The sequence below is a fragment of the Leucopleurus acutus genome (assembly GCF_964270905.1).
Source record: "Leucopleurus acutus genome assembly, chromosome: 10".
Taxonomy (NCBI): Eukaryota; Metazoa; Chordata; class Mammalia; order Artiodactyla; family Delphinidae; genus Leucopleurus; species Leucopleurus acutus.
The window spans coordinates 21,092,228-21,105,175 of NC_139153.1; the positions used below are offsets into that span (position 1 = coordinate 21,092,228).

Genomic DNA, 12,948 nt, shown 5'->3' on the forward strand with positions numbered 1-12,948 from the left:
CCTTGGTATTAATCTGTACTTTGTTCATTGCAACAGCATCAACATTTATTTGAAAAAGAGAAATATATGTAAGCAAGGTGGATATTTAATTTATAAAAGTTTGCGGACAAATGGATTCATTGATCCCTCAGAGTTCCTACAAAGGCACAGTGGTTTCTGTGACTTAAAGTGGGAACTACTGTCTAAGTTTAGTTTCTTATTATTGTTTTATCCCCAACTCATCTCCCCAAGATTTGGCAGGATTAATCTATTTTTATCAACTTTGTATAAGCATCTGCATACAACGGGATGTACCAAAAGACTCTAAAGAGCTATTGGATATTTTGCAACTTCCACTGATCAATTTTACCTGAAAGCAACATTTCCTTTGCTTGCCTTCCTCATCGCCTCTCTCCTCAAACAAAGTGCCTACCAATTGTACCACTGTTGGAGATTTCCATAACTCTTTATATGTTTACTTTAGGTCTAAGAGGTTGACCTTATTTGCACTAGCATTTCCCAATTTTACTTATGTTTCTTACAAATTAACTTCCAGGTTTCTACAACACTGATTCTCAAACATGAGCCTGCATTAGAATCTTCCAGAGAGCTGGCTAGAACAAATTAATGGGCTCCAACCCCAGGGTTTCTGGCTCAGTAGGTTTGAGGAGGTGAACCCAGGGAATTTGCATTTGTAAAGAGCTCCCAGGTAATGCAGGGGCTGCAGGCCCCAGACCACATTTTGAGAACCACTGAGCTACAGAAAACTTTCCCAGAAACACCTTTTGGAGTTAAGTTATACACACCTAAGCTTCAGGTCAAGCTGAATGAGGATTTTACATCACAATTAAATGTGCTTCCAGAATGTTCTGTCTTTCCCCCCCATGTCAGTGGTCCTAAGTGTCAGTATAAATGCGTACCATGTCTCATACTCTTAACGTTGTATTATGAATTCTATCAATGTTATGCCAATGAATGAGTTGAAAAAATTCTTTAGGTATATGATTTTAATATAAATTTGGAAAGCTACTGGGAAAATTGAAATCAAGTTTACAACGGTGTGCATATTTATTAACTTATATTATTTTTAAGATGATAATAAAATAAGTAATAAACATCGAGAAAATACGTAACTCCAAACTCAGGAAATCATAAAATCTAACAATAGAAAGATTTTTCTTTCTGGAACTTATGGCATGGTTAATATTTTTACTCCCTTGGTTTTCTCGCTTGTTGTAACTGAACAAAATTGCAACTCTATAGGCTCTTAGTGTTTATATGAAGAACACATTAAATCTTTCAAACATAGTTTACTGATTCTAGTATAATCAACTCATTGTTTTAAGAATGACATTAAGAATGACAAGGTATCTAATAAAATATAAATGTCATTTTAGGTGTACTATTTCTGGTTTAATAAATGGTCAAAAACTAGTATAAAACAGAAAACTTGGGTGCCTGGTAAATTATCAGCTGTGCTGAAAATTCCCAAAAATGTACTGCAAGTTAACTGAGGGAAGAAATTGCCTTAGCAACATTAGCACAAATAAAAATTATATATAAAACTCCTTTAAAAAAGTAGGTTTCAATGTCCAACATGTTCGTTCAGCTACTACTGAATACACATTTAAAGAAGAACTAGGATTAACTGATCTCCTTTTCCTTCAATGTCTTTTCTGCACCACGAACATTGATGAGATGCTTATATGTTCCTGAGGCTTTAGTCATCTTTAACACGCTGCACAGGTGCTATTTAAGTGTGATATGTGTAGGTCTGAGAAGCAACTGGATTGAGAGTATGAGTAAGATGTGTGACTAACGAGTTAAGAGCTGTCACTGCTCAGGTCTGAATGGAAGTCTGTTGGCAGAGGTGGGTCCAAATGCCACATTATCAAGGGTGACTCTGCTGTGCTCTCCTGGGAAAGGGTGTTTTGACAGGAAATATTAACCATACATAAGATATGTCAACTAACCTGGGCTCCAAAGGGTTGTGACAAAGAAAATAATGACTAAAAACTTTTGGGTCTTCTTTGGTGGGGAGGAAGGCAGTAGGAAAGCAGTCGTGTTGGGTAGGTGTAATGGCAGCAAATGAAGATGGGAATTTGGATTTGATGATAATAATTACTATATTTAGTTATATTTTTCATTATTAACATAATGACTATATTTATTTATATTTTTCATGATTAATATTCATATTTTTCATTATTAACAACAACAAAGCAGAATCCTTTACTGAGCACTTTCCATCAACCCAGCATTGTGCTAAATGCTTTTGATCTGTGCTAATATAGAGGCCACAGGCTACATGTGCTACTGAGCCCTGGAAATGTGGCCAGTGTGACTGAGGAAATGACCTTCTTACCTCATTTAAACTTGAATTTAAAGACTTATACTCAACTTAGTTATTGGAAATCTTTTAAATGTGTTTGAAACAATCTGATAGGTAGATATGAATCTACCTTTTCAACTGTAAATCTCATAATATCTAAACTCAGATTGAGTAATTCAACGAAAATTTAGAATCTAAATGGAGATGTTCCTATAGGTGTAAAATACATACCTGAGTCTGAAGACTTAGTATGAAAGACTTAATATGGAAAAAACAGAGAATGCAAAAACTTGGTAATTCTTGCATTGATTACATATTGAAATGACATTTTGGATATACTGAATTAAATAAAATACATTGTTAAAATTGATTTCACCTGTTTCTTTTTACTGTTTTTAATGTGACTGACTAGAAAATTTAAATTTAGATATGTGGCTCACATTCTATTTCTATTGGATAGTGCTGCTTTACATGAATTATCTCATTTAACCCTCACAAAAATTCTCCAGGCCAGACGCTATTACCTCCATTTCACAGATGAGGACACTGAGAACCAGAAAGAACAGGAAATGTGCCTAAGGTCACCCAGTTAAGTATTGGAGACTATCTGCTTCATACGCTCCAATTCTGAGTCATCTAATCTAATCCCAGGTTTTTCAACAAGGATGCTGATTATGGTTGCATCTCAAAGCATAATGAAGCACATCAGTTGGCATTAAGGGGAATTTGGCATCCAAAGAATAATTTAGTGCAGTGTTTGGATACCAAGGCTACAAGGCTGAAGTCATAAGGTTCTGTACTTCTCATAAATTCAATCTTTTAAGATTAACCTGGCTGTCATTAATATCACCAAACACTTAATGCAGGAGGACCAAAGGCCATCACGACAGCCTGTCTTACCAGACGAAGGATTCAAATTAAATTCCATCAAATCACACTGAGTCAATACACTTTGACAAGCACCTCACATCCAAAACCTCCAAGAGCTTGGAATTTTTTTTTTTCTAATTTGCTCCCCCTTTTTCTTCACCAAGAGACAAAAGAAAGCCCAAGAAAATGCTGAATGGGGTAAAAGAAAATGCAACAAAGTTAATAGGGGACTATAGATGCCCTTCAGAATTTGTAAAAACACAAAAACAAGAGGGCGCGTTTCCATCACTGCACAATATTGCTTTTGTTTAAGAGCCAAGTCTCAGTCTTGAAACGTGTTGGTAATAAATCAGCAGGAATTATTTTAAATCAACCGGTTTTATGAAATAAGCCAAGAGTTGAAAGAGGCAGGACTAATTACCAACATTCCTTGATGAATTACTTATCGGCGTGTGCTAAGTCAATGTGCGTCTACGTCTTGATCCCCAATTTTATCCCGTACTTATTTCCCAGGAGGTAAAAAGAACATGTGGCTAATTAAGGCACCGATTTCCACAGCCAGAAGTACTCAAGGTAAGATTCCTTTTGAAAAAAAGAAAAGGTTCTTTGCCTGGTACTTATTAATCTAATTTTTACTACTTCACTAGAAAAACAGAGCTAATCTTGTCACCTTTAGGCAGTCTGAACTACCATGCAGTGTTCTGAAAAAATGTTACATATTTGTAATTTAGCCAATAAGAATTTCTTAAGCCTTTCCTAACCAGCAGGAATGTCTCTGGTTTGTCACTTCTAATTAAGTCTCAACAAAATTTCTAGCTCCTAAATTTTAATTATACGAAACTCAGGGCCAACAGGGGAGATTACAACAAAGCTACGCCTGGTGGTAAGGTAGTAGAAATCTGAATTTTGCTTTTCACATTGGGCCTCTTAACAACTTTTAAAAGTTATTCACATAAGAACCTACTGTATAAAAAAAATAATAAAATTCAAAAAAAAAGTTATTCATAACCTGGTGATTCAAATCCTTTTATTCATTTTTAATTTTCAGGACCCTTACACCTTGCTATCTTTCCTTTAAGGAAGACCATTAGACTTACATAATGTGCACACATCTAGTAAACTCACCTGATGGAAGAGTTCGGCTGCTCAAAAGAGTTACAGGTGAAAAAAACTTTGCTAAGACTCCTAATAAAATGCATTAAGAGATGCCCATTTAATTATATGAAAAATGTATGCATATGCTCTCCTGGTTAAAAAAATAAAATAAAGCCTTTGACCACCACCATCTCCAATCTCCAAACCCATTCCAGAGGTAATGAGTAAGAACAGTTTGGTATAGATTCATCTAGGTCCTTTTCTAGAATATTCTCTAGTTTTTAAAACAGTGATTACAACAGTTCTTTTTCTAGGACCATTACCTACTTTAATAACCTCCTATTTTATCTGCTCCAATTTTGATTCATCTCATTTTTGCAAAGCTATAAATTAATAGGCAAAAACATCTAACTTTATAAACGAGGTCTGAAAGACTACTGTACTGTTGGGAGCTAAATTTTCCTTAAAGTTTAGACTGATGCTCAAAGAAGTCAATAACAAGAGACATATTCAGGGCAGGAGCCAATATACTAGTACTGATTGCAGCTCTAACCTTGTGCAAAGCCACTGTACTACTTTACATATTTTTAAACACAGATCCCACCCACTTATTTTAGTAGGGCAATGTTAAAATTAGATTTTGCTTACACATGTCCACAATCTCTATTGTTCAAGAGCATACCTACAGAAGGTGGTCTTTCAAATCTAAGTTCTTCTTTTAATTGTTGGGATTATGTAGGTAACATTGTGAAGAAGATTCATGACCTTTTCATACAGTAATATAAGATTTATGACAGCTGACATTATTAACTTAGAAGCAAACAGAAAAAGAACCAGAACTAAAGTCCCAGCTTTAACTGCTAAAATACAGCAAAAGTTATTATACATACTGCAGTGGGGCAGGGGAAGAAAAACTCTAATGCAACCATAATCTCAGGAGAAAATTCATATTAAAAAATATGTGCTAAGTCTACCAAATTGAGTATTTTAAAAATCATTTACAACAATACAAATGTATTACTGAAATGTACAGAACTATAAAGCATATGAATTGTAATAGCCTAGGTCAATAGGATTTCTAGAACATAAGTCATCTTGAGTTATGATTTTTGGATGTTGTTACAGAAACTTTCACTGTAGTGCTTTTTGACCAATAATGATGATTATAACTAAACCATGATTACCATAGTGGTCAATGTGGCTAGGCGGTCTTTTTATACAGCAAGAACGCATCCAGGTTTTCCATCTGGCATATCGTGGAGACTCAGGGATACACTTTAATTATTCAATATGGATGGCCCCTTACTAATTTGAAATGCTTAAGATCAAGTATCCTTCCATTAAGGCTGTGAGACTCCTCTGTAGTTTCTCTTCAACCTCCCACTTTGCTCTACCATAGTCTGTTACTGGTGATTTCTTAAGAAATGTTTAGAGGCTATCCTTGAGCTATGTAGAGGAAGCAGGGTATGTGGTTATAAGTAAATAAAGTAGGCTGAGGGGTCTAACTGTGTGACTTCAGTGACTTATCCCTCTCTATGCATCAGTTTCCTCCTGCAGAAGATCAGGCTTATCATACTTATCTCACAGGGCTTCTAGAGGGATACATAAGACAAAAGATATGAAGGGTTCAGCTTACAACCTAACACAGCCAGTAATTAATGTCTGTGCAGTCATCACCTGTCCTCCTCAAAGTTGCTTTGTACCACAGTTATACCAGTATAACTGGTATACCACAGTTATACCAGTAATTCCTATAAAAATTTTAAGCTATGGTCTGAAGATCTGTAATAAACATTTGCTACAGGTCCCAGGTTACCATGTCGGTTGAGAAACTAAACACTGCTACTTCTGCCTCCTAAAGTTTCTCAGGTCATTCACTGTAGGAGAGGAACTACCACCAATGGTTACGAAACTGGGGCCACGGAGTCCAACTGAGTGAGTTCAAATCCTGACTGTACCACTTGCTTCATCGACTTCTAATGAGCTACTTGACCCCTTCGCCTCAGTTCCCACATCTGTGAAATGGGGACATTAGTAATAACTGCCCAGTGCTGGACATGCCAACCATGACTACTATTCTAACAGTTCTCCAGGAGGTACAGACTAGCTGGAAGGCAGGTGGCACATCTATAAGAGCCTAAGTATTCTCTAAACACAACACAAAGAGAGGAGTTAAGAAAGATTCAGCATAGAAACAGGAATGTTTCTCAAGTCTTTTTTTTTTCCATCATCACCTCCCCTAAGCAGCCTCTTTAGACCTTTTTTTTTTCCCCCTAACTACCTCTCCCCTCATCCCCAGCCACAGGAAATTGTAACAGGTACATATACTATATATCTGCTTTTGTACTATGGCCCTTTAGAGGATCACAAACCATTATAACATCTTAGATTTTTTTTGGCCTTCAAGAGCCAATTTTTGTACCCCTGGGGGACAATAACCCCTGTTAAGAATGCATGTGCTATAGGTCACATGCATTCTTCAATGTGATGTTCTTTTCATCACACTGGAAGGAAATTACCATTCAAAGCCAGATAAAAACAGAGGCTCACTCCAATTTTCAGTCCTCACTCCTAGGTCCCAGACCTTAGTACTCTCCTTAACATGCTACCCTGACCTCCAGTTATAGGATTATGAGAACTGTGTAAATGAGAAGAGACTGTGCCTATCAGTATGGCTTCTTTTAACAACAGAAAAGGAGGAGATGAGCAGCTGCTCTTCATGTAAACCCACAAGGTGACTTCAGTGATGGCAAAGTAGCTCTTTGAGAACATAATAAAGATCCTCGTCCCTAAAGAGAATGTGACCCTCCTAAACCTGCATGGCTCAGGTGTCCACTGAGCACAGCAGACCCAATCCACTACCTGAGGAGATCACACCACCTCGATTCTATGGTACCCCTTGGCCACATAAAAATGGCCATGTGCTCATAGTGGGAGAAATCATTTCCAGTTTGTGTGCCAATATTAACAAGTGAACATGGAATTACAGCTGATGTTTCAATGTTTCCAGGAAAGTGGAATTAATTCATAGGCTTAGCTATGTCAAGGTTGACTATATTGTTTTAGATAGTTGCTCCCCACAAGGCTGCTCTCTCAAGTGGACCAGGCCTAAAAATCTAAGCAAAGATGACTTTCTTCAGCCAGCATTTCATTACTTGTCCCTAGTTACTAAAAGCAGTGCAGAAAGAGAAAGACGTCTGAAATTAATCAATGCACATTTACTGAGATGCGTGCCCTACTTAGCCTGGGTTAAGTTAGAGTTAGATTTCACCAATGTAAGCCAACTCTACGGAGTACTTTCTAGTGACAGCCCTGAGATGACTAACCCCTTACCCATGGAGGTATGCATTCCCATTTGCACGGGAAGCAAATGGGCTACCGGTTGCTGCCCAGGCAAACTGGCGCACACTTGTATCACCAGAATGATCTAAGTGTTTCCAATACACAGGGTAAGAAGTTCCCATTCTGCCTAAGGAGCAGGGAGTTTAAAGCAATATTTTCAGAAGTACAGACAACCCAGAAAGAGAAGAAACTATTTCTTTCATGGCATTTGAAAAGGTGAACAAAGAAAGATAGGGTTTACGTCCACCTGATCTAAACTGCCTAATACGTTTCTTCAGACCTCGCTCCCACAAAAGGGAACTGTAAGTTGGAAAGCAGCAGATGTCAGGAAGGCTGCACCCTAAACTGTTAACAACAGCTTCCCTCCTAGGAGCTCAAGAAAGGGAAGAGGCAGAGGAAGGGAGGAAGAGTGTCCTGCTGGATTCTCCTTCCACACTGCTTAAATCGGTCCCAAGTTAACAAGTATTGTCTATAATTTTTATTTTATTTTTTTAACTGGAGTATAGATGATTTACAATGTGTTAGTTTCAGGTGTACAGCAAAGTGAATCAGTTATACATATATCCACTCTTTGTTAGATTCTTTTCCCGTATAGGTCATTACAGAGTATTGAGTGGAGTTCCAATAAAAATAAGTTTTAAAGGGAAAGAAAATTACCTTATATGTGACACTGAACACATCAAAGTAATACGACCGAGAGATTCAAAGACCCTATAGGGAAACAAGGTCTCTAGGAAGATGAAAAGATGTTTGTGGAACATGGCAATTGAATTCCTTTGTCCCCAAGAGAAGATGTTCCCTTGTAAACACTGTGTTTGATTCAAAAACAAAAGGACACCGAAGTTTATAAACAATTCTGAAATCAAAGCTCACTGAATGTTTGTGTAAGTCACACTGACTGGTAACAAAAATATATGATGGCCCATGGACTATGGGATTAGAAGAATACTCAGATGTCCTTTCTTATGGGGTCAGCACCTGAAGCAAGGTTCCCTAACTAAGGGGACCAAGGCAAGCCGATCTGAGACATGCTGCATCCGTTCTTGCTTCTTTTGGCCAATGTGATGCTATCAAGGTTCTGTATTCCTGCCTAAACCAGGAAGAAAATCAAATGCATAATGGGGTGTGGGAGCCATCCCTTCTTCTAATTTGTAACTTACCAACTCACCTGTAGCTTCACGCACCTTCTTCCTATTTCTGTATTACACCTAAAGCATAACCTACACCTTGACAATTCAACATCAGGTAGATTTCATAAATTACAGAGAAAGGCCAGCAATTCAATCACCCACCCTTTCCCTCATCAGTGAAATCTCATGGAATGTTGGTTGTCGGACATGGTGACAAGAAAACAGGACATCCAACCATCCCGACTTGTTAGAATCACCATCTAAATGGGATGCCACACCATGAGACAACCACCAAATAAATGCCAACGTAAATTTAGTTTACAATATAGAGGGCCCTGGCAAAATGTGTTTCAGTATCTGATGAACAGCAAGCATCCTTTCTCACTCTGCACTAATCTGCCTAATTCCTTGGATTACCTGAGATGATTTGGAAAAAAGGAAAAATTTAAAAATAAATTCCTTCAAACTACTTAAAAGAAAATATCCTAAAATTACCAAAAATACATAATTTTTTCTTTTAAATTCATTTAACCTTTCTCCTCAGGAGAAAGAAAAATTCAATATACAATTTACTCCAGAGAAAACACCTTGCCATTAAATTTTTAAATTCCAAGGCGAAGAAAGGAAGGAAGGGATGTAGAGAGGGAAATCCTTTGCAATTTCCTATATATTTCTAAAAAAAGAAATGTTTTCAAACTATACACTAAGGTTTTCAAGGTATACACTGTCAGAGTCCATGCAGGGGGAGGAATTCTGATGAACCTGCCAGTCCAAGATTAGAGCAACCAGGTGTTTCTATAATCAATCAGAGCTGGAGAGATGAGACCGTGAAAATGCATGCTTGATGGCTGTGCGGACAAAAATGCAGTGGTTACTATGTGGTGCTTCTTCAGCCATGAGACCTCACATGTGTCCACAAGGCCTTTCCCTGGTTCCTCTGCTTTTGTCTGAAAGAAGCTATAGATCAAATTTCAAACCTCAGGCTTGCAAGTCAAAAACCCACCTGTGGAAGAAACCGCTTCCATTAATGGTTCTTAATGACATACTTTGTTCATTTGCAGTTTGACATACAGAGTCTGTTCACTACTGTGGAAAATGCATTATGCACTCCAGGAACTGGTTCATTAATGACAAAGAAGCATCCTTAAATTACAATACCCAATTGAATAGCGCTGTTATTAAGAAACCTAAAGGATATCTCCAATATGTAAATACATAGCAATACGATTAATCATTCCATGTCGCCTAACATAAAAATCAATAGTATGAATAAAGCCATAAATCAATTAAATCAATGTAGAAACCAGAGGCTAATCCTGCAAAGCTTCATGAATTTATAGGCTGAACGACGACCATGTGAGGAGTAAGTAATGCGAATTTCCAATCCCTATGAATTCCAAAGATTAGTCCTAAATTTACTAGAAGCTGTCAACAATTTAAAACATGTTTTATAAAGCTTCATATTTTAAGCATAACTCTACAAAAGAAAAGGGATTAACCAGAAAACACTAATTTAGCTTTTCAAAATCAGTCATTCAACCCACTGGGAGCAAAATGTTGGTAACATGAGTTTGTGTGTGTGATTTTCTATCAAGTTCTTGCAAACCAGTGGGAGAAGGAGAGATTTGCCCAGGACTCTCCAGCACACGCTAGCATGTCTGACTGTACACAGCTACCTCCACTGAGAAGCAGGTATGTTCTATTTCAGCAATTTAAATCTTTAAAAATTAAATGATGAAGTTACTCAGACTATACTATTAGAAAGGATATTTATTCAAAATAATCTGTATCATCATGTATAAATTAGTACACTCAGTGTTAGGTCTTGAAAATGTATATTCATAGAAAAATGGGCCAAGATTAAGCAAATTAGCTGTTTTTCTATTAACCATTTACTTCATAATAATATGCTTACGATTTAAAAACTATAAAAGAGAAAAGAAAAAACATTTCTCTCACTTACCTTTCTGTAATAAATAATTCATAATATTTTCATACATAAAACTTTTGAAAATATGCAAAATATTTTAATAAAGTACTAAGTATTTTAAGTATTTGAAGTAATCATTTATGATACTCTCCTTTAAACTGTAATTTGAAGCTCTTAGAATGCCATCTTATATGAAATCATATATTTTTATTTGATCTTCCACCTACCTAAGGATACTAAAATCTGTCTAAATAGCTACCAAACCTATCCGCATTGCTATGCCTACACTTTTTTCTTTTCATTTATATGACACACTTCACTACTTTATATAAATGAAGTATAAAAATGCACAAGTTAAATAGAGATTAAACTAATTCAGTATGAAATATAAATTTACCACTTGTTCATTTTTATTTAGATTAGGTCTCCCAGTTCTAACAATTTATTCATGCTTTAACTTAGGACATATTTCTGACATAACTAAATTGAGGGTTGCAGCTAAGGCCAGTGTTACCAGGACATAGTAACATATAAGGAAACACGGGTATATTATTCAAACCAATTAGTATAGATTTAAATTTTAATCATTTCACGATTACATATTCTAAGTAATAAAAACTTTTTAAAACGATGATGTCCCTTTTAAAAATGATATGGAAATGATTTTTCAACATATTTGGGTAATTTCTCTTCCACTGGATATAACTGCCTTAATAGGAATATAGATTTCAGCTAATATATTTTAATATAATATCAAGAATTACCTTTGAATTAGACATAAACCACTACTAACACAAGTCCATGTCACCTCTTCCAAAATTTGTCCTTCAGGTTAAAAAAACAGACTATTATACTAAGTAAAACACACATATTTCTCCACATTTTATTTTATTATTACTTAATTCATACAACTTTAAATAATCTAAGGTATAGGCAAAACAATTATGATTCTTGTGAACACCAGACAATTTAAATAAATCTTAGATCTGTAAAAACCTAGTGACTGTCAAATTTCACCCAAGCAGAACAGAAAGATTTAATGTAAACTCTATTTCCAAGAGAAAACCTTGCCTTTACTTGGGCGGGGAGGGGGGAGAGGGTATGCATAAAATACCTATTAATTGTGGCAATACCCAGAACTTCAATCACATTAGAGTAAAATTTTATGCTAAACCATTTGGATCTTTTCCACCCTAACAGAATTTTAATTGGTTTCTCTATGCAAGAGTTTCAGTACTTCATCACTACGTTTTAAGAGTCTCTGCAAATAAGAAAACAACTGACTTAAAATTTGTTTTTAAAGAATCCCTTTCCTACTTCCTGGTAAGAATCACAGATTGTTTCCCAATGAAAACACAGCATCCTCTCTATTTGCTTTCATAGTAAACTTTAAATAGTGGGAGATGTCCTTTTTCTGAGCACAGAAATGAATACAATGCCTAACAATCAATCGCCGGCGGGTGAAGTCCACATTGTTTAATTAACAGTAATACTTGGGACACTTCCGAATGAAATACTTAGGTGATGGGGTTAAAAATATTAAAAAATAAGGAAGTCCCCTTACTTTTCTTTTAACTTTGCTTGCATCAGTCACATTTAAGAGTTGGAATGTTTATCTTTTTTTTTCTGTTTTTATTATTGTATTTTTCAATACTCGTTTCAAAACAAACATTTGACGTTAATATAAACATCTAAATAATGTGCTATATCTTTCTAAATTTAAATAATAAAAAATATGTACTGCCAATTTGACTTAAGACACATTTTTCTTCATTAGTTAGATTGCTCAATTTGCTTTTTTTCTCAAATTTTAATTTTTTAAATAGCACTCTGTTGAAATGATAATGAAAAATTCAATCTAACCTAATTTCTTTTTTTTTTTAAACATTCTGGAATGTATCTTTAAACAAGGAGTAACTCCCAATGTGATGTGGAGGACCCATGTGTGAGATGGAATTCTATTCTTAGACTCCTTACAATTTCCCGTGGTAATTAGGAAGCTATATGTCCCCAATAGAATGATGCTAACAAGCTCCTGCAGTTTCTACTCTAGCAAGAAATCAAAGGGACCCAAAACAGACAACTCACTTCAGTTAAAGGATTATGCAGTCTGGTTATTAAAGCGTAGAAAGCGCTTCTACTGTTTTATATCTGAAGAGACTTTCTAAAAGAATCAGATTGTACAGCCAAGATTATTTACTCAAGAAAGAAGAAAACTAAAGAATGGCCATGGAACATATTTAGGGAGAAAATATATAAAAGCTATTAGA

The 12,948-nt window shown here is 35.8% G+C and overlaps 1 protein-coding gene across 7 annotated transcripts in view; it reads right to left on the reverse strand.

Moving 5' to 3' along the window:
- MITF (melanocyte inducing transcription factor) overlaps positions 1–12,948 on the reverse strand; it is a 224,016-nt gene that overhangs the window by 74,721 nt on the left and 136,347 nt on the right. The window lies entirely within an intron of this gene.